This window comes from Odocoileus virginianus, chromosome X (genome assembly GCF_023699985.2).
Source record: "Odocoileus virginianus isolate 20LAN1187 ecotype Illinois chromosome X, Ovbor_1.2, whole genome shotgun sequence".
NCBI classification, from domain to species: domain Eukaryota; kingdom Metazoa; phylum Chordata; class Mammalia; order Artiodactyla; family Cervidae; genus Odocoileus; species Odocoileus virginianus.
In genome coordinates, this window is record NC_069708.1 from 42,443,249 (window position 1) to 42,466,627 (window position 23,379).

Below are 23,379 nucleotides of genomic sequence, written 5' to 3' on the forward strand. Positions count from 1 at the left end.
TTGAGCATTCTTCCAAGTGTTGCATTTCCAGAACTGAATTGTATACTCCAAGTGGCTGAACACAAGAGACTTAGTTACCAAAGTCTTATATTAAGTTTCTATTAGTAGTATGATTCATGTGGCATGTGTTGGCAATATCTATATCCAAATGTCAGGAAACTCCTCACTTTGAATTTAGTATAGCAAAACATGCACTAATTGGAAAAATTTCAGTCTTTAGTGGTGACAAGCCATGTCCTTTTTAAATCTAGGTTTTATTCTCAAACCTACTTTATTTTGCTGTTGTAAAAATTAAAATGAGCTGTGACATGTTAACTTTTAAATTTGTTTGCATTTATTAACTTTTTCGCTAATTAGGTCTGAGCCTCTTAGATACTACTTATACTTACTTCTACAATAAAATAATAACCCACTTAAACTTTAAGGTAATCTACATCATTAGAAAATAGTATTCCTAAATAGAAGTTTACACAAATAAGTTGCTTCAATTCATTTAGTTTGAATTTGCTTTTGCAAGCATAGCAACGTTTATTATGATATTATCTGCAATACGGGATAGGTACCAAATATACAAATACCTCTACAGATATTCCTTAACTTCAGTTAATTATTTTAGTACTTTTCTCTCTCTCTCTCATGGTTTTTCAGAGTGAAATATATTTTCTTTGGATAGGCTGCTTTTTTTTTTTTTCCTTCCATTTATTTTTATTTGTTGGGGGCTAATTACTTTACAACATTGCAGTGGTTTTGTCATACATTTAGGCTGCTTTTTCTGTGCATTGGTGAGCTGAATCCAAACTCTTAGAGTTGTGTCGTTGATTAGAAATTCAGGTAGCAAAAATTTCCCCCAAATCGGCACACAATTGGAGGAAAAAGATGTTTCAGCTCTAAATCTGCCCGTAAAAAAAAAAACATTTTGTTCAAATCATGCATGTAAATTATACAAGCTAATAGTATTATGGAGATATCACACTCTTTTTACATCCTTCCCACAGAAAACACATAGAACCAGATTAATTAATCAGTGCTTCTATGCTACTGTGAGTTTCATTCTTGTTTAATACACATTTTGAAATTTGGCTAAAAGTAAACAGATATGTTTTGATGATCGCAGATATGTTATATAATTTAAGCTGATTTATTCTTTTAGCCTTAATAAAAACATCAGCTTTTCGAAATTTCATTGTGCCTAGAGCTGGGAGCCTAGAAATCTGCATTCTAGTCCTCGTTCATTTTCTGCCATTTATTTTGAGAAAACTCATGCCCATTATATATAGTTCAGCTATTCTAGTGTCAGATGGGAAGAATCAGTAACCCTCACCTTTACTGCCTGGCTTGTCATGAGACTCAGATGGGAGATAGACGACTCATTACTGAAGTTGAAAGCACTATGAACATACTAGGCTGTATTTCTCAATCACTCAGTTGTGAGATTAGTCAAACTTCCTCTAACTCTTCAGGTTTGGGGATTTTTAGGCTACTTTTACACACTGACATACCATAGGGCTATGTTTTAACTTTCTTATAATATAGCTATGCCCTCTGAAAATCATCCGCATATATCAGCCTTGAGGCCCTTTACAACTACTAATAGTTTTCCAGGAGTTGTTTCCCACGAAGCCAGCATGGCTTAGTGAACTAGGCAAATCATTTAAATATTAAATCCCTGGCACTAGAATATGCCTTTGTGTTCTTCTGTAAGGGCCTTAACCTTACTGAGATTCATCTGGATCATGAGGCTATTGAATGTAGTTAGTTAAGGCACTGACAGTAACATGCTTTTGAATATGAGTCATAGAAGATGTGTTTATCAATGTGTATGTCATTTGTTAAACTGTACATGTAAAAATTCTGAAAGTACAGATACTTTATGATAAGTTGAATATTTGAGGCAAGTATTATGGAAATTAATCTTCCAGAGAGGATCAGAAAATAATTATTAATCTTTCTGTTTCTGTTTCTTATAATATTCTCTTCTTTCATTACCTGAAAAGGTTACTAGTATTTTTTTTTACTTATCTACCACATTACCAAGTGATAATTTAGAGCTAAGAAAAATTCTAGAATTTGCAAACATCTTTAGAAAACACATTTGATAGGCCAACATTTGATATTAAATAGTGTGATTTCTCTAAATGTTAGCTAATAACTGATTTATAATATTTTATTTTAAAATAAGAATTATGTGAAACAAACATACATTTCTAAGTACTTATATAAAATATATTGTGAAGTGAGTAAAATACAGTGTAATACAGTTAAGTGAGATATTTTATTTTTTGATTGCAAGGTTACTTTAAAAACAAAAACCTCTAAAGTCTTATTTCAGCTAGAACTTGAAAACAGTCATAAATAAATGTTAACATTATAATTCCAAGGTAATAAATAGGGCAGTTCACACCTCCGTCTATTATGGTCTCATTAGAAGTCAGTAAGCCAGTAGTATGTTAATTTCCCTTACAAAATCCATTTTTACAACCAAAAAAGATGGGAAACTTTTATTCAATACTTAGATTCTGCATAGCACCTAGTGAACTAAAGCAATAAAACCTTCATAAAGTTTGTCCCCTCAATTTTTATAACACTGTTTGACAACATTTTACAAAAAGATTACTTTCTTTCCTTTCACAAGACTAAGAAATATAATAGGGAAAAAAATGAGAAACATGCTTAAAAACACACAATCCTATAAAAATTTCCATTTTGCTATTTTACTCATTCATCTAGTCTAAAGGCAGTTGGAAAGCCACACCTTAAACTCACACAATCCAATAATTTCCTTAAAGAAAATGACGGTCCAAGTATTGGACAAGAAATAGTAAAGAGTTGTAAATTGTCCAGAACCTGTTATTGTAAAATAACCTGAAGATCATGTAAACATAATCCTTCTAAATACTTTTCATGTCATTGGTGATTCAAGAAATGTTATTTTGTACTGGCCTTTCAATAGGATATCAGTTCCCACATGAACTACCAAGCAGTTTCACAGATCAGAACACTTATCCCCTGTTAGGAGTATTAAGTGTCACTGTCAGTTTATCCTATGAAAAGTGAAGTATATATTAGTGCAACCATCATGCCATATGTATAAACAGTTCACCTTTCACTTCATTTCAGTAGACAGAGGTTGACATTTTTTTTTAAACTTACCTTGTTTTCTCTAGTGAATTTTATAGGCCAGAACCAAGTAATCCATCCATTCTCATTGACAATACTGAATTTACATAATATATTGAAGAAAATACATTAGTCTACAGATATGCCCTCTTTCTGGAATAATACTCAGGCCCTGAATAATGGTAGGACCTTTTTTTGCTCTAACCTGAAACATCAGTCAATGCATCAGACTTGGGCATGGTTCACCTGTATTGTCACTAAAAATGAACATAATCATTTGCCTTGCTGGGTTCTCATTTTACAATTGTATATATAAACTACTAGGTATCATTCTACAGTTGATGACTCTGCCAGATACAAAAATACCATTGCATCGGTGTTATGTCCACAAGATCTAAGAAATTTAAGTCGTTCATGTGTAAACTGAGATTCAAAGATGTTAAGTAACTCACCTGTGGTCACATAGTTATTAAATAAAAGGTTTGATATTTAAACTCTGATCTCTCATAGTCTATCCTAGTCCTTTTCTTATTATATCACACTGTATTTTAATAGTAAGGTTCTTGTAATATTTGGGCTTCCCTGGTGGCTCAGATGGTAAAGAATCTACCTACAATACAGGAGATCTGGGTTTGATCCCTGGGAATATCCCCTAGAGAAAGAAATGACTACCCACTCCAGTATTCTTGCCTGGAGAATTGCACAGACAAAGGAGCCTGACGGGCTACAGTCCATGGGATCACAAAGAGTCGGACATGACTGAGCAACTAACACTTCACTTCCTGTAATATTTGTATAAAAATTTTATGTACTAATGCAGTTCTTTTTCCTGTTTGCTATTCTCTTTAATCAACTAGCACAAATTGCTTAGCCTAGCACTTTTTCTATGATATGAATCTTATCTATGTTTCCATGCTCATTTCTCCACTTAACCCTCAATCCCAATGCTTTATGCAATCCAAATAATTTAAAAGTTCACTAAATAATTCACCTGGCTTCCTTGTTGGTTTATAAACCTTGTCGGAATGTTCACTTCAAAACACTTCTCATCTTTCAACCCACAGTTCAAGACTCAATTCTTTTTGCAATGCTTTCCATGACCCTCCCGCAATAAAATTAAACACTCTCTCCTCTGTGACCTCACTATACCCTCTATGGACCCCTGTCACAGCAGATAAAATAAACTCAGTTCTTCTTTCCTCAGCTATGTCTAGTCTACTATCAAGCCCATTCAAAGCATTCTTCATTTCTGTTTCAGTGTTTTTGGCTTCTAGTGTTTCTTTTTCATTCCTTCCATCTCTTTGCTTACACTGGCCATCTGTTCTTGAAATATGTTTCTAATTTATTCATTATAGTCCTTCAGTCAGTCAGTCAGTTCAGCCACTCAGTCGTGTCTGACTCTTTGTAACCCCATGTACTGCAGCATGCCAGGCTTCCCTGTCCATCACCAACTCCTGGAGCTTACTCAAACTCATGTCCATTGAGTCAGTGATACCATCCAAACATCTCATACTCTGTCATCCCCTTTTCCCATCTTCAATCTTTCCCAGCATCAGGGTCTTTTCCATGTTCTTCGCATCAGGTGGCCAAAGTATCGGAGTTTCAGCTTCAGCATCACTCCTTCCAATGAATATTCAGGACTGATTTCCTTTAGGATGGACTGGTTGAATCTCATTGCAGCTCAAGGCAGATGTCAAGAGTCTTCTCCAACATCACAGCTCAAAAGCATCAATTCTTCAACACTCAGCTTTCTTTATAGTCCAACTCTCGCATCCATACATGACTACTGGAAAAACCATACCTTTAACTAGATGGACCTTTGTTGGCAATGTGTTCTTGCTTGTGGGTTTCTGCTTTGATAAGTTGTTATTCACTGTATTTACCTGTCTTTCTAATTTTGAAGGCATTGTTTGTCTTCCTTGCTGAAGAAGGACTAGGGGGATCAGATTAGAGGTTGGAAAATCCTTGCTAGAGTTTAGCTATGCAAACCTGAGGGCAAAGCACAGGGATTAGGCCAGATTGAGAAAAGGGTTTATAGGAACCTGGCTAAAGTTGGGTTAAGGAGAGTCTTTGTTACTATTACAACATTTATCACACTCAACTGAAATATTGTTTTTAAAAAAAGTTGCATATCCCTCACTAGACTGGAAGCTTCAGAAAGACAGGGATCATTCTGCATTTAATGTTTTATTCTTCACATATAGCCCAATGCCTTGCATGTAGTAGTTGGCAATCAATAAGTGCTTGTTGAATTGATACTAAATTTTAAGGTACAGAGCATAAGCTAACTCTAAACTATCATTTTAAAAACATATAGCACTAATGTCAGATATTCATTAGGATTTAGACACTCAGATTCTACACTCAAAAGATGAATCTGTCAAAGTACAAGCCTTTAATTGAAATGTTTATGTATATTTAATAATTATAAAAATGGGAAATATTTTAATTACTATTTGATCAATCATTAAAACTTTTGATATTGCCTAGTTTCAGATCATTATTTATCATAATAGAGAAAGCTCTTGTTTATATTGGAATGAGACAGCTATATGTAGATAGAAATAAATATATATCCATAGGGCTAGACAAATGTCTTATTTTTTGCAAAATATGTCAACATTTCAAGTTGTCAAAATTTTATTTGACATGTTTTGTGAAGATTGCTATGCACTTAGATGTTCCATGCAGATATTGATCACTTAAGAGCAATATCTACATGATGACCAAAGTCTGCCTTATTTGTTTTGTGGTAAAAATGTCTTTTTTCATTTTTAAATTCATTATTTTGTCAATGTATAAAGACACACTTCTTGTTGGTTTAAACTGCATAGTATACCAAGCATTTTTACGGAGTATGGTACTTCCATAAATTAGACCATTATTTCAGATGTCGACAATTAGGCGTGTCCTGAGAGCTTTCCTTTGCTCTTTTTTAAAGTTATTTTTATGAGTGTATGCTCTTTAAAAGAGATAGTTTTGTTTGTCTTAAATCAAATAAAATTAGCCTACCTACAAAAGTAACAAAAGCATAATGCTAAGTTGCAAAGTTTCTATAGCAAAGATTTTACCCTATTGGGACATCATGGTATCACATATGGTATGCCAAATTACTCACTCTTTAGAGACACCTGTGGTTCACTAACAGAATGTGGTAGATTATCACTAAATATACCAACATGATAGTTTAAAAAAAATCTGCTACATTATTGCAATAGAGTTTATTTTCCTCAAATATTCTGCTGCCCAGTTTGTTAAAAATAAACACTGTGACACAAGAATGAAACTTCAAGCCTGTTCGTTACACAGTGAGTCTTATAATGTACTAAAACAATCAAACAATATAGTGATGTGAAACTGTTGCAAAATTTAAGTGTAGTGTATACTTATGCAATATATAGCATTTTAGTCATAAAATGCATAAAATTAAATATCACACATATACAAGTTTCAAATGTGAAATGAAAAATATGAACATGAAGTAGTGATTGTGAATCCCAGTAGAAGACAAAGTTTTTCACTTGAACAAAAGCAGCCTCTTTTTAAAATTGAGTAATTTTTTCATGTATATTGTGCATCAGCAATAAATGAGATATTATAGCAAAACTGAAAATATTTTGGTTATATTCTAGAGGTAACTTGAGGAGTGGAAAAGACAACATTTTTTCTGGGTAATTCCTTTTTAATATTCCTGAAAAGAAGTCCACAAACGCTTATATTGTTTTACTGCCCCCCAAATTCTCCCTAAATATACTGTTTCCTTCTAGCTTTTTCTGTATCTTATCTCCTTTCATTAAGTTTAAATCACTCTAATACAATGAAAAACTATTTTTAAATTCAAAATTTAGAGGTTCTGTGAATCTCTCACAGATGTGTGTCTAAGTATTTATGGTTATTTACATAGAGGAAAAATTTACTCATTGTCACTGCCATGTAATTTAGATTTATTTCTCTTTATTGCTTTTTAGAGTATACAAATAAATATAATAAAGTAATCAAATGCCTGATTCTACATTTATACAATTTTGGTTGTAATTTTTGCCCCAATCTAAGCTCTGAATTAAAAAAAAAAAAGAATAAAATAAATGAAGGTAGAAAAGAGAAAGGGGAGGAAGGAGAACTAAACAGATATTTCTCCAAAGAAGACATACAGATGGCTAACAAACACAAGAAAAGATGCTCAACATCACTCATTATCCAAGAAATGCAAATCAAAACCACAATGAGGTACCATCTTAAGTGGGTCAGAATGGCTGCTATCAAAAAATCTATAAACAATAAATTCTGGAGAGAGTGTGGAGTAAAGGGAACCCTCTTACACTATTGGTGGGAATGCAAACTAGTATAGCCACTATGGAGAACAGTGTGGAGATTCCTTAAAAAACTGGAAATAGAACTGCCATATGAACCAGTAATCCCACTGCTGGGCATACACACTGAGGAAACCAGAACTGAAAAAGGCACGGGTACCCCAAAGTTCATCGCAGCACTATGTACAATAGCTAGGACATGGAAGACACCTAGATGTCCGTTGGCAGACGAATGGGTAAGAGTTGAGGTACATATACACAATAGAATATTACTCAGCTATTAAAAAGAACACATTTGAGTCAGTTCTAATGAGATGGATGAAACTGGAGTCTATTATACAGAGTGAAGTAAGACAGAAAGAAAAACACCAATACAGTATATTAACACATACATATGGAGTTTAGAAAGATGGTAACGATGACCCTATGTGCAACATAGCAAAAGAGACACAGATATAAAGAACAGACTTTTGGACTCTGTGGGAGAAGGTGAGGGTGGGATGATTTGAGAGAATGGCATTGAAACATGTATATTGCCGTACATGAAAATAGATATCCTGTCCAAGTTCAATGAATGAAACAGGGCACTCAAACCCAGTGCACTGGGATAACCCAGAGGGATGGGATGAGGAGGGAGGTAGGAGGGGAGTTCACGATCGGGAGACACATGTGGCTGATTCATGTCAATGTATGGCAAAAAACACCACATTATTGTAAAGTAATTAGACTCCAATTAAAATAAATTAATTAATTAAAAAATAAATAAGTGCAAGTATCTCTTACTCTATGGTGTTTGAAAACCAGTGGATAGTTGCTGCCATCACTATGAATAATACATTTTAGAAATACCATCAGAGAAGAAGTAATTCCAATTTTCCTCTGGCTTTTATGATGGTAGGTCTGGTCACTGTAACATGTATAATTTTCTTCAGTTGTGAATCCAGCTACTCACTGTATTTGCTTTGTAACACATTTCTAATGAAGCTATTGAATTTTTATGGAGGTTATTTATTTATGAAAAATTCTGTGGCTTAAAACACTTTTCTTGTAACTGGTACTTAGAAGGAGAATTAGACTTAAAATCTAACTAAGTTGTAAAATTCTTAAAGTGGCTGCATTCCACTTTTTTGTATACTTATCCCCCAAATTTATCATTCAATTGGCTTTGATTCCAGGAATCAGGATCCCTTTGTAGATCTCTCTAATTAATAGTGTTTAATTTTTAAAAAATACCTTAATCTATAAAAAGCATATGATTTGTTCTTCCTTTTGGTTTCCTTTTTACAACATCAATTCCTATCCTCCTCTGTAAAGGTAGAAAATAAATGGAGAGGGTAAATATATTTCTGTTCATTTTCTCTTGAGGAAAAATGGATAAAAGCCTTTGTTTATCCATCAGGGCTGAGCTAAAGACATTCTACCACCTGTCAGAAGTAATGACAGAAACATGTAACAATGTAGAAACCTGAGAGATATAGGGAGGGTTTCAGCAGAAAATTGAGACTATGAATATAAGTTGGGATGGAGGGCAGTTCTGAATGTGCAAATAAGAGCAGCTTTTCAGCTGTTTCAGAGTTGGACTTTTATAACATCTTTGAATCACTTTGAATTGACTGCTCCTAATCAGAAAACACTCAGTTGCAAAGCATGCCTTGTCAAAAATGCATTCCAAGATGAAATATAAATGTCTTATGGGTTATCCTTGCTACTGTCCTCTGTTGGGCCAGATTGGTGAGAGCTGACTCTAGTTCAGTTTCTTGCAATAAGAAATACAGATTTTTTTTAAGTGAGAAAAATTTCTTTAGAAATTGATATTTTATTCATTTGAAATCAAAATGGGTGATGCTAACTTCTGAGTCATCTAGGTTTCCATATGAATATTAAGCATTTGATTTGCAACTAAAAGAAAAACTTTCATGTGTAAACTGATGTTTTACTGGTGTTGGAGTAGCAGCGAAGAGGCAAGGCTGCAACAACAGCCTTTACTGGAGGAAAGCACTGCTATGAGTTATCATGATCCCCAAAGCCTGGGTATTCAAAAGAAACAAAAAGGGGAGAGACATTGCAAAAGAAACAAGAATATTAACACTGCATCACAGGACCTCCAATGCATACAGTCTTCTCAGAATGTATAACATTTTATGTATATTTTGCAAACAGAAGTAAAGCTAAGACTAACATAAAGCTCATTGTCATAAATCAACATAAGAATAAAATACTAAAATGATAGCAAAATTAAAAATGGCATTTGGGAGAGAAATTTAGCTGAAACTTTAACAGGTGCCAGAAAAAAAAATTGTATATACAAATAAGTTGAAACAGAACATATTTTTAAATTGCCTGAAGAACACCTGATTTTATTCAACATTAAGATCAAAACAATGAACTTTTAAAGCATTTTTCTTCTGACTCAATAGATCATAAAATCAAAAAAAGTAAAGTTTTGTCAAGATGAGACAGTGCTCATTTATTCTAATTGATTAGAAAAAAAAAATGTGTCTGTTGTTAGACACTGTTCTGCTTCCATGATTATGTTGGGCAAAAGTTGATGTACACATTGGGAAAAAAACTTCACAGCCACCTATTTTTACTTACTTTCATAGCAATTTCCCAGGAAAATAAGACATATCAAAATTAAAACAGCAGCAAGGAAATCATTTACTAAGGTGAAGCTGAGGAAAGCAAAAGTAAAAGCAGTTGTAGAAAGCGGCAGAAGCTCTTGAAGTTAAGCTGCTCTGTCACATACCATCAATTGGACCATTATCTGGTGCAGGAGGGCTGTAATAAATTGTCAGATTTGCTTCTTAGCTGAAATGACGGGATGGAAATTGTGCTGTGCATATTGAGTGTTGGGTAGGAGTGGGGAGAATGAGTAGATCAGATTTGTCCACATGTAAGACCTACAGTGATTGACAGTCTGTCACTAGGCATAGAGTTTCTTCAAATAAATTATAACTTGGGAATCTGGATATTGTGATTCTTAAGGACCAAAAGATCAAATAAAAAGAAAATGCTATTAACAGTGGCAAGAAATATTTACTTTTCCTTTTTTGAGACATATTCTGATTTTAATTCTGCAAAATAGTTTCTGCTTCAGATTCTCCTTTTCTTTAGATAAGTATTATTTGAGAGCAGTTTACATACTTATCTATGACAGCTTCCTAGTCATTCACTATAACAGCAGTATTACTTCAGTAATATTTTTCCTGTTTATATCTTATGCATTTCAAAAGGCAGCAATGGAATATGGGGGAAAAAAGTGGGGCTGGGTTGGAAGTTAGATGACCTGGTTTCTATTCTAGATCCTAGAATATAGAAGATGCTTAATAGCTGTTAGTTTCCATCCTCACTACTGGGTAAAGAATTGTTTGGCCAGAAAAAGATCAAATTTATAAAAGCTTTTCTGTGCAACGTATGGAAACACCGGTAGGGAAAAAAAAGAAGTATTGATCTTTGAGATAAACCTGTAAATTTTCTTATTAAATCACTTTCTCATTCAAGCCTTTATTTGAGACTCACTATGAAATATCCCAGGATGTAAGAGTGAACAGACATTTAGCCAGAATCTCACTTTAAAAACTAGAGGAGGGAAGTAGCTGAAGGCTGGGCAATGGCAGTCTTGGAAGTCCCGCTCCCAGACAGATCCGAGACCGCGGTACCCCCGCGGTAGACCGGATCGGGGTGGTGGGCTCCGGGTCCTGAGGGATGGAGGGGTCTAAGACATCCAGCAGCACCATGCAGGTGAGCTTCATATGTCAGCGCTGCAGCCAACCTCTGAAACTGGACACAAGCTTCAAGCTCCTGGACCGTGTCACCATCCAGGGGCTCACAGCTCCATTACTTGCCACAGCCCTGCTGAAACCAGCAGAGACCCAGGAGGAAGAGGCTAACTCAGGAGAGGAGCCATTTATTTAAACTCGCCAGGATGGTGTCTCTCGCAGATTCATCCCCCCAGCTAGGATGATGTCCACAGAAAGTGCCAACAGCTTCACTCTGATTGGGGAAGCATCTGATGGCAACACCATGGAGAACCTCAGCCAAAGACTGAAGGTCACTGGGGACCTTTTTGACATCATGTCAGGCCAGACAGATGTGGACCACCCCCTGTGTGAGGAATGCACAGACACTCTCTTAAACCAGCTGGACACTCAGCTCAACGTCATTGAAAATGAATATCAGAACTACAAATGCTGTTTGGAGATCTGAGAGCAAATGAATGAAAATGACAGCGAACAGCTTGGATTAGAGATAAAGAAGCTGGCATTAGAGGAGGAGAGGCTGATCCAAGAGCTGGAAGATGTGGAAAAGAACCAGAAGATAGTGGTGGAAAATCTCAAGAAGGTCCAGGTTGAGGCTGAGAGATTGGATCAGGAGGAAGCTCAGTATCAAAGGGAATACAATGAATTTAAAAGACAACAGCTAGAACTGGATGATGAGCTGAAGAGTGTAGAAAATCAGATGCGTTATGCCCAGATGCAGCTGGACAAGTTGAAGAAAACTAATGTCTTTAATGCAACCTTCCACATTTGGCATAGTGGACAGTTTGGTACAATCAATAACTTTAGACTGGGTCGGCTGCCCAGTGTTCCTGTGGAATGGAATGAACTTAATGATGCTTGGGGCCAGACAGTGTTGCTGCTCCATGCCCTGGGCAGTAAGATGGGTCTGAAATTTCAGAGGTATCGACTTGTTCCCTGTGGAAACCATTCATATCTGGAGTCTCTGACAGACAGATCTAAGGAGCTGCCATTGTACTGTTCAGGGGGGCTGTGGTTTTTCTGGGACAACAAGTTTGACCATGCAATGGTGGCTTTCCTGGACTGTGTGCAGCAGTTGAAAGAAGAAGTTGAGAAAGGCGAGACACGTTTTTGCCTTCCTTACAGGATGGATGTGGAGAAAGGCAAAATTGAAGACACAGGAGGTATTGGTGGCTCCTATTCCATCAAAACTCAGTTTAACTCAGAGGAACAGTGGACAAAAGCTCTCAAGTTTATGCTGACAAATCTTAAGTGGGGTCTTTCTTGAGTATCCTCACAGTTTTATAACAAATGACTCTTTTTTCCTTAGCAGTTTGTTTGCCTTAAAGGCTTTCAATTTTGTTTTGTTTGGAAAAAAAAGAAACTGTTAAATTCGGGTACTATTAAACAGCATATGTTTACAATACCAAAAGAGAAAAAAATCCACAAAAGCCACTTTATTTTAAAATATCATATAACAGACAGTTTCCAGAACTACAACACGCCGTGTATAGCATCTGGTCTTTGTCACAGTTTTGACTCTTAGCCCCATGCCTTCCTTTCCCTTTGTCTCCTCAAAACAAATAATTTAAGTTTGCTTTTTTTTTTTTTTTTAACTGAGTTGAATTGAGATTGATGTGTTTTCACTGGAGTTTGTCTCTCAACTTCCTGTGCTTAGAACATGAACTAGAAACTTTTGTCTCCACTGAGAGGACAAGAAGTGTGAGATGCTCAATTGGATAACATGAGAAAATAACACAAACTTTGGTCACCATGTGATGTGATCAGAAGCTTGAAATTTAACACTTCTTACTTGGTTCTAGTACTAAATGCCTGCTCTGCCCTATGTTAAGAGATATGAAATGGTGTTTGATACTCTTTGAGACCTTGGTGGAGAGATGTAATTATTTGTAATAAAAGGTCAACTGCAGTCTGATGACTGCCCAGAGGTGCACTGTTGGGTTTTCCTTTAACTAAAATAGAGTACTTTGTATTCTGGGAGAGTTGAGTTCAAGTGCAGGTATGTGGAAAGTCTGTTGAAATATGTGTAGAGGTGGGTGTTAGATTTTTAAAAAGACTCTTAATGGAAAAATAGATACCTGTAGAGAAAGCCCTATTTGTGTAGTTCTTCATAACAGAACAGAGATGTTAAACTAATTTTAAGGGGAAATAAAGTCAACATCCTTGATGTTCAGTCAGGGTCATCCATATGGTCTCAGTATTTGAGCCCCTGGTTAACACTAATTTCCATGTCTGAGGTTCTGTCTTAATAAAATGAACAGTTAAAGAAAAGCCATAAATACCTTGTTAAACAAAAATAAACTAATTTCACTGATTAAAAAAAAAAATTGAAGATACTTAATAATGAAACAGTATGTTTTCTTTCCAGACTTTTTAATTTGTAATGTTGTCATTGTCATGCTTGTGTGAAAGTAAACTATGTATAGAAGTTGAGGACTGGTGAAATTAAACAATTTCTTCCTTCAAAACGAGCTAAATGTTGATGCAATTGGAATTTGCAGTGTATTGAGAACAACATTAAAATATTTAATTAATAAGAACCACCCCTAGGTTATAAGATCTTGTCTATAGAGTTGCTCTCAGTTGATTATTTCATTATTTTAGTGATAGCAAATCAAATATGTTTTCCCCTGTTTCTGAATAACAACTTGGCAATAAGATAAATACTTGAGGTGTATCAATGTGGTTAAAAGAATTAAATAAAAAGACATCAATCTTACAAATGACAGTTTCTGAGCCTTTTTTTTTAGAATTTTATTTTATTTTTAATTTATTATTTTACTTTACAATATTGTATTGGTTTTGCCATACATTGACTTGAATCCTCCATGAACCTTTTAAATAGTGTATTGACCTCTCAGTATAAATTTGGGGAAAGGAATTTTTTTCTGAATTATCCTGATATAATAATCGCCTCAAATCTCTACTTTGCTTAACCATGAAGATGCAACCTGAGAGCATTTAGTGCATTACTGTCAATTTTCAAAGTACTAAATTGCCCTGAAGAGGCCTTGAAAAGGTAACTATGCTGTGACAGCAACCTAACTTATCACCCTGCAGTGATTCAGGAACTGCAGTAAATCGGACTAAATATTTTTAACAATGCCTCCCTGGATTAAGAGACTATCTCCTGGGCAGCTCTGGAAGGTGCAAGTTTTCTTAATAGAATTCTCCCTCTTATGCCTTTTATAATATTGTTAAGAAATTCAGTGCATGTTATCCTAATTTATCTCTCGATTTTAAAGTATAGCTTTCCCAAATAAATCAGATTCACTCTGTTTTTCAATTACTGTGCATGAAAGATATTCTTAAATTATGGAAATCCATTCTTAGGCTTTCAATTATCTTAATTGTTTATCTCTAAGAAGTGCACGTTTAGCAATACCTTTTAAAGTTGCTGAATGTTCAGACTGCAGACAGCAACACAGAATATGCTGGGAGGTGCTGCAGGTCAATTTTCCCAGATGAAGCTTAGCACTAGAAAAGGCAGGCCTGTAGCTATTCCAATTTCTCACTGGACGTTGTGTCTTTACATGTGTCCAGTACACATCCTTGTGCCCTCTTCAAGAGAGATGAATGTACCTGAAAATTGCTACCATCTGTGATCCAGGCCTGAAAGGCATTCCTATGGCAACTGTGTGATTCTAGGAATTCCAGGAACTATACTGACCCCATGTAGAGTCATTTGTAGAGCATCATTAGAACGTGTTGCTGGCTGTTACTATTATCAAAAGGGACAACAGAGACTCTTAAAGTTCAAAATCCCATTCTTTTTAGTTAAGGGGTCAAATGTGTGCGTGTGCTCAATCACTCAATCGTGTTCGACTTTGAGACCCTATGGACTGTAGCCCGCCAGGCTCCTCTGTCCATGGGATTTCCCAGGCAAGAATACTGGAATGGGTTGCCATTTTTTTCTCCAGGGGATCTTTCCGACCCAGGCATCAAGCCTGTGCCCTTGTGTTTCATACATTGGCAGGTGGATTCTTTACCACTCTACCACTGGAGCCGGGGATGGTTGGGCGAGGGGTGGCAAATAGGCATCATTAAAATAGGCAATGTTAAGTTGGAAAGGGAAGTGCAGCTTTGGAAGAGTGAGTTCTGGTTTGAATATTGTATTCATTAGTTATTAACCTAATAGTTTTCAACTGTGAAGTAGATGTGATTATACTTACCTTGATGCAATAATGTGTTTTTATTTTTTTTATTTTTAATTTTTTTTATATTAGTTGGAGGCTAATTACTTTACAATATTGTAGTGGTTTTTGTCATACATTGACAAGAATCAGCCATGGTTTACATGTATTCCCCATCCCGATCCCCCCTTCCACCTCCCTCTCTGCCCAATCCCTCTGGGTCTTCCCAGTGCACCAGGTTTGAGCACTTGTCTCATGCACCCAATCTGGGCTGGTGATCTGTTTCACCATAGATAATATACATGTTTCGATGCTGTTCTCTTGAAACATCCCACCATTGCCTTCTCCCATAGAGTCCAAAAGTCTGTTCTATACATCTGAGTCTCTTTTTCTGTTTTGCATATAGGGTTATCATTACCATCTTCCTAAATTCCATATATATGTGTTAGTATACTGTAATGGTCTTTATCTTTCTGGCTTACTTCACTCTGTATAATGGGCTCCAGTTTCATCCATCTCATTAGAACTGATTCAAATGAATTCTTTTTAATGGCTGAGTAATATTCCATGGTGTATATGTACCACAGCTTCCTTATCCACTTGTCTGCTGATGGGCATCTAGGTTGCTTCCATGTCCTGGCTATTATAAACAGTGCTGCGATGAACATTGGGGTGCACGTGTCTCTTTCAGATCTGGTTTCCTCGGTGTGTATGCCCAGAAGTGGGATTGCTGGGTCATATGGCAGCTCTATTTCCAGTTTTTAAAGAAATCTCCACACTGTTTTCCATAGCGGCTGTACTAGTTTGCATTCCCACCAACAGTGTAAGAGGGTTCCCTTTTCTCCACACCCTCTCCAGCATTTATTGCTTGTAGAATTCTGGATAGCAGCCATCCAGACTGGCATGTAATGGTACCTCATTGTGGTTTTGATTTGCATTTCTCTGATAATGAGTGATGTTGAGCATCTTTTCATGTGTTTTTTAGCCATCTGTATGTCTTCTTTGGAGAAATGTCGGTTTAGTTCTTTGGCCCATTTTGTGATTGGGTCATTTATTTTTCTGGAGTTGAGCTGGAGGAGTTGCTTGTATAGTTTTAATAATGTGTTTTTAAACAAGCAACTAAGCACAGTGCCTGGAATAGCGTTTTCCAAATTTATGTTATCTGTCGTTGCTATTGCTAGCTGTTAGCATTATTAGGCCACATACAGACAAAACGAGGCACAGACAAGTTAACTGAAGGAAATGAGTCTGAAAGTTGGTCTTAATTCAGTGTATTTCTGCGTTGAAGCATCTTAGTAACAGAGAACAGAATCAGGATAAGATTTCCCTGTATTTTCTAAGAAATAATTTGAAGCAGCATAAATTTCCCTGAAACTCTATATTGTGTTCTTTATTTGTGAGTGTGTACATAGTAGAGTCAAAAACTTTCAAGGAACCTCCACACTCCTGAAAGATGAGGGGGTGCCTAGGACTATTACCAGTCCAGCTTCTTAATGGAAAGCTTAGCAGAAATTCATTAAGGTCTTTATTTATGGTATTGCATTAGTAATATCTATTGCTTGTCTGTGCTTCTCTTTAAGGGTATCCCTTGAAATATGGATTATTATAAAATTTTGTTGTGGGAAACCTCTTCCCTGAATATAAATTACTTGGTGTTAAAACAATGGATTACAAATCAGAATCTTTAGAAATTTCATCATCCACGAAGCTGATTTCACATACCATCTGCTAGATGAAGCCATCCTAACATAATTCTCTATTTCTCTGAAGCATCAACACATTCACACAGATACTTGTCAATTTACCAGTGCTTTGGAAAGCAAAAGAATACTACCTTTTCATTGTGCTTCACTGAGTTGAATCAGTGACTTCTCATGAAAGAGAAACACATCACTGGAAAGTGCAACAACCTTTGATGACCACAACCCTTCCAAGATAAGTAGATGGTAGTTAGCATGATAATACTAGAAGCTATTTTGGGGTTATATAAGACTATATTTAATTCATCAGAATGCTGTGCTTCATGTTAAAACATTTTTTAGAGAACCAACTAAAATGTCTTGGAGAGACTGGGTTTTTGAAATATGGAATTAAGATGAGTTTCTCCTGAGAACTAATTTATTTAACTAGGACGAAATTAGTAGAGGAATGTTTAAAAGATGATACACAAAAGAAAGCAGAATGTTTATTTAAATCCATAGTTAGTATCTTTGTAACTACAGGCCATCAAACTGAGCCATCATCTCACAGTGGGTGTATAGAGGGCTAAAGCACAATGGAAAGAGTGACTTTTGAAGTGCATTTATTAAATCAAATGATTTTGGAATATCCTGAAATATGATCTTGAAAATTTAATAAAGTGGAAGGCAACATTGTAAAGTAGTTAAGACCATGGTTCTGCAACCAGACTGATGAGTTTTATAATCTATTTTCTGTCTTTATTGTCCTTTTTTTTTTAATACAAATGGAATCATACAATATGTGGTCTGGCTTGTTTCACTTAGCATAGAGTTTTCAAGGATTATCCATGTTATAGCATGTATCAATACTCCACTTATTTTAGGGCTGAATAATATTCTGCCCTAAATAATACCTCCTCTTGTTTATCCAATGATCAGTTGCAGGCACCTGTGTTGTTTCCACTTTTTGGCTATTATGAGCAAGCTGCTATAAACACTCATGTATGCATTTTTATGTGGATATATGTTTTCATTTATATTGGGTATATGCCTATGAGTGGAATTGCTGGGTCTATGGTAACTCTTTGGTTAGGATTTCAAGGAACTGCCCAACTGTTTTCTAAGCAGTTGCGCCATTTTACATAACACCCTGTTATTGTTGTTCAGTCACTAAGTCAAGTCCGACTCTTCATGACCCCATGGACTGCAGCATGCCAGGCTTCCTTGTCCTTCACTATGTCCCAGAGTTTTATCAAACTCATGTCCATTTAGCAGATGTGCCACCCAACCATTGTATCCTCTGTCATCCCCTTCTCCTCCTGCCCTCAATCTTTCCCAAAACCAGGGTCTTTTTTAATGAGTCGGCTCTTCCCATCAAGTGGCAAAAGTATTGGAGCTTAAGCTTCAGCATCAGTCCTTCCAATGAATATTCAGGACTGATTTCCTTTAGGGTTGACTGATTTGACCTCCTTGCTGTCCAAGGGACTCTCAAGAGTCTTGTCCAGCACCACAGTTTGAAAGCATCAAATTTTCAGCATTTAGCTTTCTCTATGGTCCAACTCTTGCACTCATATGTGACTATTGGAAGAACCATAGCTTTGACTATATGGACCTTTGTCTGCAAAATGATGTCTCTGCTTTTTAACACGCTGTCTAGGTTTGTCATAACTTTTCTTCCAAGAAGCAAGTGTCTTTTGATTTTGTGGCTGCACTCACCATCCTCAGTGATTTTGGAGTGCTAGAACATTTCCCCTAGCACTTTGCAATTAATGAGCCTGAATAAGATCAGATAAGATTTACTACTATCAAATCAGTTTTTGTTATAATTATTAAAGAACTTTTAGTTTAACAGTTTTGAAGTGATAAACAGAATTGATACATATCACTCTTATCCTTCAAAATTGATTTCAGTTCTTGCCACAGTCATAGTTTTATCTCATATGAAAAAGTAAATGTTCAAATGACATTTTCAAATCAATCTTATCAATTAATGGATAATTTAGGCATTATGGCAAGTGTTTTCAGAAAAACGTGATGAATATATATTTCATTTATTTACTAGCTTAATCCATATTTCTCACTATTTCATAATGAGGATCTTTAGTAATGCTATAAATTAATAAATTGAGAGTTCAATGTCCAGTGCCCTAATGTGAATTTAAAGAAAGGGTAGTCAAACCGAAATATTGTTATCTGAGGAAATTGCTCACCATATTGAAAGGGGTGACAATTTTTCTGTAAAATAACAATAATAAGCCATTGGCCAAGGTAAATATTGTACATTTATTTAAAAAGAAAAATATTATGCATCTCCTTACAAGAGCATGGAGTGATATGCCTGATATTTTCTACTGGAGAATTCTTTTCATTTGCAAATATGTCTGGGAAAGTACCAGACCACATGAAAAATAATTTGTTTTTCTTGTTATGCTATATGGCTCTTCATTCAGTAAATGTGTATATATCTTGTTTAGTAAAGAGGAAAGACCCATAGGCCTTTATCCCCCTATAAATTTCCCTTTTTCCAAGTGAAGTCTTAAGAATTTCACCAGTCTTGGAGCAAAATTAAAGAAGTGTCTGATTAATATCTTCTTGGCTGTTTGAACATAATTCTGCCTATTGAATTGAAGGATTACTAATCCCTCACAGTCATGTCTGTGCCAACTTGATTGCTGAGTTCAAAATATTTCCACTTGTAGGATGTTGAAAAAGCATATGAAGTTTAGAAATGGAACAGGGAGAAGTTGGGGATTCTAAATGAAAAAGGAATAGAACTAAATAAAAATGTTTATATCACAAGTTTAGAAAATGAATGATTCTGTGAAATGTCCTGGAACACCCTGAGGACATAAAGAAATAAAATTGGGATTTTTCAGCTTGATTAGAGCTTGATTTATGAGGTTTTTCTTTTTTTCTTTTCCTAACAGAGGTGGAACAGGAGGACAAAAATTTACCTTCTAAGGGAGAAAAGCATGTTGACAAATTTCTTATAGTTTCCATAGCTTAAAAACAACAGCAACAAAAAATTTTGGTACACAATGCTGAGGTTGGTTAAAAAAATTCCTGATAGAGGAAAGATATTACTGAATCATGTAATTAATCTATGGTTTATGTATAGATTTATTATAAATAATTTAGAATTTCAAGTTTTACCAGTGTTTCCTTATACAAAGTATGTATTTATGTATTTGCACTGCACTTTTTCAACTTCCTTATTTACTAACATTTATTGATTAGAGATATTTCGTTATGCACTTAAAATTAAGCAAAATAAATTCCTATTGAAGAGATAATAAAGGGGAAAAACATATATTCTTCTACCTTTCTTATTAAAGTGAAAGTGTGAAAGTGTTAGTCAGTCAGCCGAGTCCAGCTCTTTGCGACTCCATGAACTGCAGCCCACTGGGCTCCTCTGTCTATGGAATTCTCCAGGCAAAAAATACTGGAGGGGGTAGGCAGTCCCATCTCCAGGGTATCTTTCTGACACAGGGATTGAACTCTGGTCTCCTGCATTGCAGGCAAATTCTTTACTGTCTGAACCACCAGGGAAACTCACTGGTTTTTGTTTGTTTTTCTCCTTGTCTGTATCCTTTCAATTTTATGCTAAAATTTGCTTGATTGGTCCTTTAGGAGACATTAACTGAAGATTTACCTCCAGTCTTTGCCCAGTTTTATCCTTTTTTATTTTTCATCAAAAGAATATTATCCTACACAGTACAGAAGTTTCTGTCCCTTGCATGGGCCAGTTAGAATTACTTAGTTATCGCTTCTCATCTATGTGTGGAAGGATTACCCTCTACACTCTGTCAAAATTTACATCCTTTAAGGAAGCTATTATTTTAAAAGGGATCAGTATGGTGGCATTAGTGATGAAGAACCTGCTTGCCAATGCAGGAGACTTAAGAGATGCAGGTTCTGGGTTGGGAAGATTCCCAGGAGGAGGGCATAGCAACCCACTCCAGTATTCTTGCCTGGAGTCCCTTGGACAGAGGAACCTGGTGGTCCATAGGGTCACAGTAAGTCTGACATAACTGAAATGTCTTAGCACACGGCACATCTGTCCTAAGGGCTTCCCAGGTTGTGCTAGTGGTAAAGAATCTGTTTGCCAATGCAGGGGATGCAAGAGATTTGGATTCAATCTCTGGGTTGGGAAGATCAGATTCCTTGGAGAAGGAAATGGCAACCCATTCAGTATTCTTGCCTGGAAAATTCCATGGACAGAGGAGCCTGGCAGACTCAGTCCATGGGACCACAAAAAGTCAGGCACGACTGAGTGACTGAGCACAACATATCTGTCCTAAAAGCACGTATATTTTCCACTCTTACTTTCCTCCTGTATTACAAAAGAAAATATACAACTATATATATAACTATAGATGTATCTATAGTTATAAATATAAATATATATATATAATACATTATATTATATATATATATATATATATATATATATATATATATAATATATTATATATATAATATCCCCAACCTGGACCATAAACATGGCAGTCTAAATACGAAGGTTCATTTTCAGGACAGATTGAGAAAAAGGGGATGGGTTCTGCAATCTAAGTACAAATAAGGGGATCAGATTAAGCTTGACTGCTTCTTTTCTGACACTGACTTGCTGAATAAGAGAACGACCTTATGTAGAAAGATTGTGAGAAACTAAGCCTGGATTCGTCCAAGCTGCGAATGAACCAAACAATGTGTTAAAGAACCCAAGATCTATTAATTATATTTCTTACTGAGGTCAAACTGGACAAACGGTACAACTATTTGAATGATTCAACACCCCCTACTCTCTATCACATAACTTTTCTCCTCCCTACTTTTATTTCATTGCCCTCATATATATATATTTTTTTAAAGTTTGAATATTTTTGAGTGTGTGTATATATGTAAACAGATGTGTGTGCCAGATCTCAAAAGTCAATTGGAGCATCATCAGAGATCTCTTTGGGGCTCAGGCTCTTGAGAAAACTGCTGACCGTTATTCTTAGCATCAGAATACCATCCTTTTTATAAAGCTAATAATGGTATAAACTTTCCTTAGCCTTTATGATAATTGAAACATGAATTACTTTATGTTCCATATGGGGTGGGAAGCAAATTTGAGATAAGAGAATTAATAATGTGAACTAACTTTCAAGGGAAATGCAGTACAGTATGCCAGAATACCAGTCTCAATTATATAACATTAGGAATGTTGTTGTTCAGTCCCTGAGTCATGTCCAGCTCTTTGCAGCCCCATGGACTGCAGCATCCAAGGCTCTCCTGTCCTTCAGTATATTCTGGAGTTGACTCAAACTCATATCCATTGAGTCTGTGATGCCATCTAACCATCTCATCCCCTATCGACCCCCTTCTCCTTCTGCCCTCAATCTTTCCCAGCATCAAGGTTTTTTCCAATGAGATGGCTCTTTGCATCAGGTGGCCAAAGTATTGGAACTTCAGTTTCAATACAGTAGGATTACCCTACTGTATACAGGGCCTTCCTAGGTGGTGCTAGTGGTAAAGAACTCACCTGCCAATGTAGAATACATAAGAGACAAGGATTTGATCTCTGAGTCAGGAAGATTCCCTGGAGGAGGACGCAATAACACACTCCAGTATTCTTGCCTGGAGAATCCCATGGATGTAAGATCCTGGTGGGCTACAGTCAACAGGATCTCAGAGTCTGACATGACTGAAGTGACTTAGCATGCACACACTGTATAAAGAGGGTGCTTAATTTGACACTTCAAATGTGTTTTTGGACTGGACTGAAGCACACTGAAGTATTAAAAACACAAATTAAGTGTTTTTAATACTTCATTTGTGTGTTTAGTACATTAGATTTTATGGGGTTTTTATATATATATATATATATATATACATATTGCTTATATTACTGTAAGTATATGCAAATTTGAAAACTACATTCACTTTCTAAAGTATTCTCTTAACTCAGATATTTCTCTAAAGCATGTTCCTCCTTTCCTTTTCTGTTACCAACTCCACTTCCTACCATTATAAGTTTGAACTGAAATATTTCCAGACATGAAGCTTTGGGCAAACTTCTGCTTCTTGAACAATGCTACCAAATTTAATGTATTCCTTCCCTAGGTTGTAAGAAAGTCACCCTTAACTTATAATATGTAAAATTTACTAAAATGTTCCCTATAGTTTTTGACCTCTTTGATGATTTTTTAAAAGATGTTACAGTGCAATGACATTATTTCTACTTGCTGGGGATTTTACCTCCATTGTCTATTGGTGAAAATTGTCTGAACTAAGATGATAGATTAATCCCATGTTTTCTTGTTTTCTTTCTTTCTCTTAAAATATAAATTGCTTTAAACAAATTAGTATGTGAATGCTGTCATATAGCCTCAACATT

General features: G+C 35.8%; 1 protein-coding gene and 1 pseudogene across 5 annotated transcripts in view; both read left to right on the top strand.

Moving 5' to 3' along the window:
* Positions 1-23,379, top strand: part of PCDH11X (protocadherin 11 X-linked) — a 958,739-nt gene that overhangs the window by 819,056 nt on the left and 116,304 nt on the right. The gene's annotated exons all lie outside the window — the stretch shown is intronic.
* Positions 11,078-12,466, top strand: LOC110137163 (beclin-1 pseudogene; annotated as a pseudogene).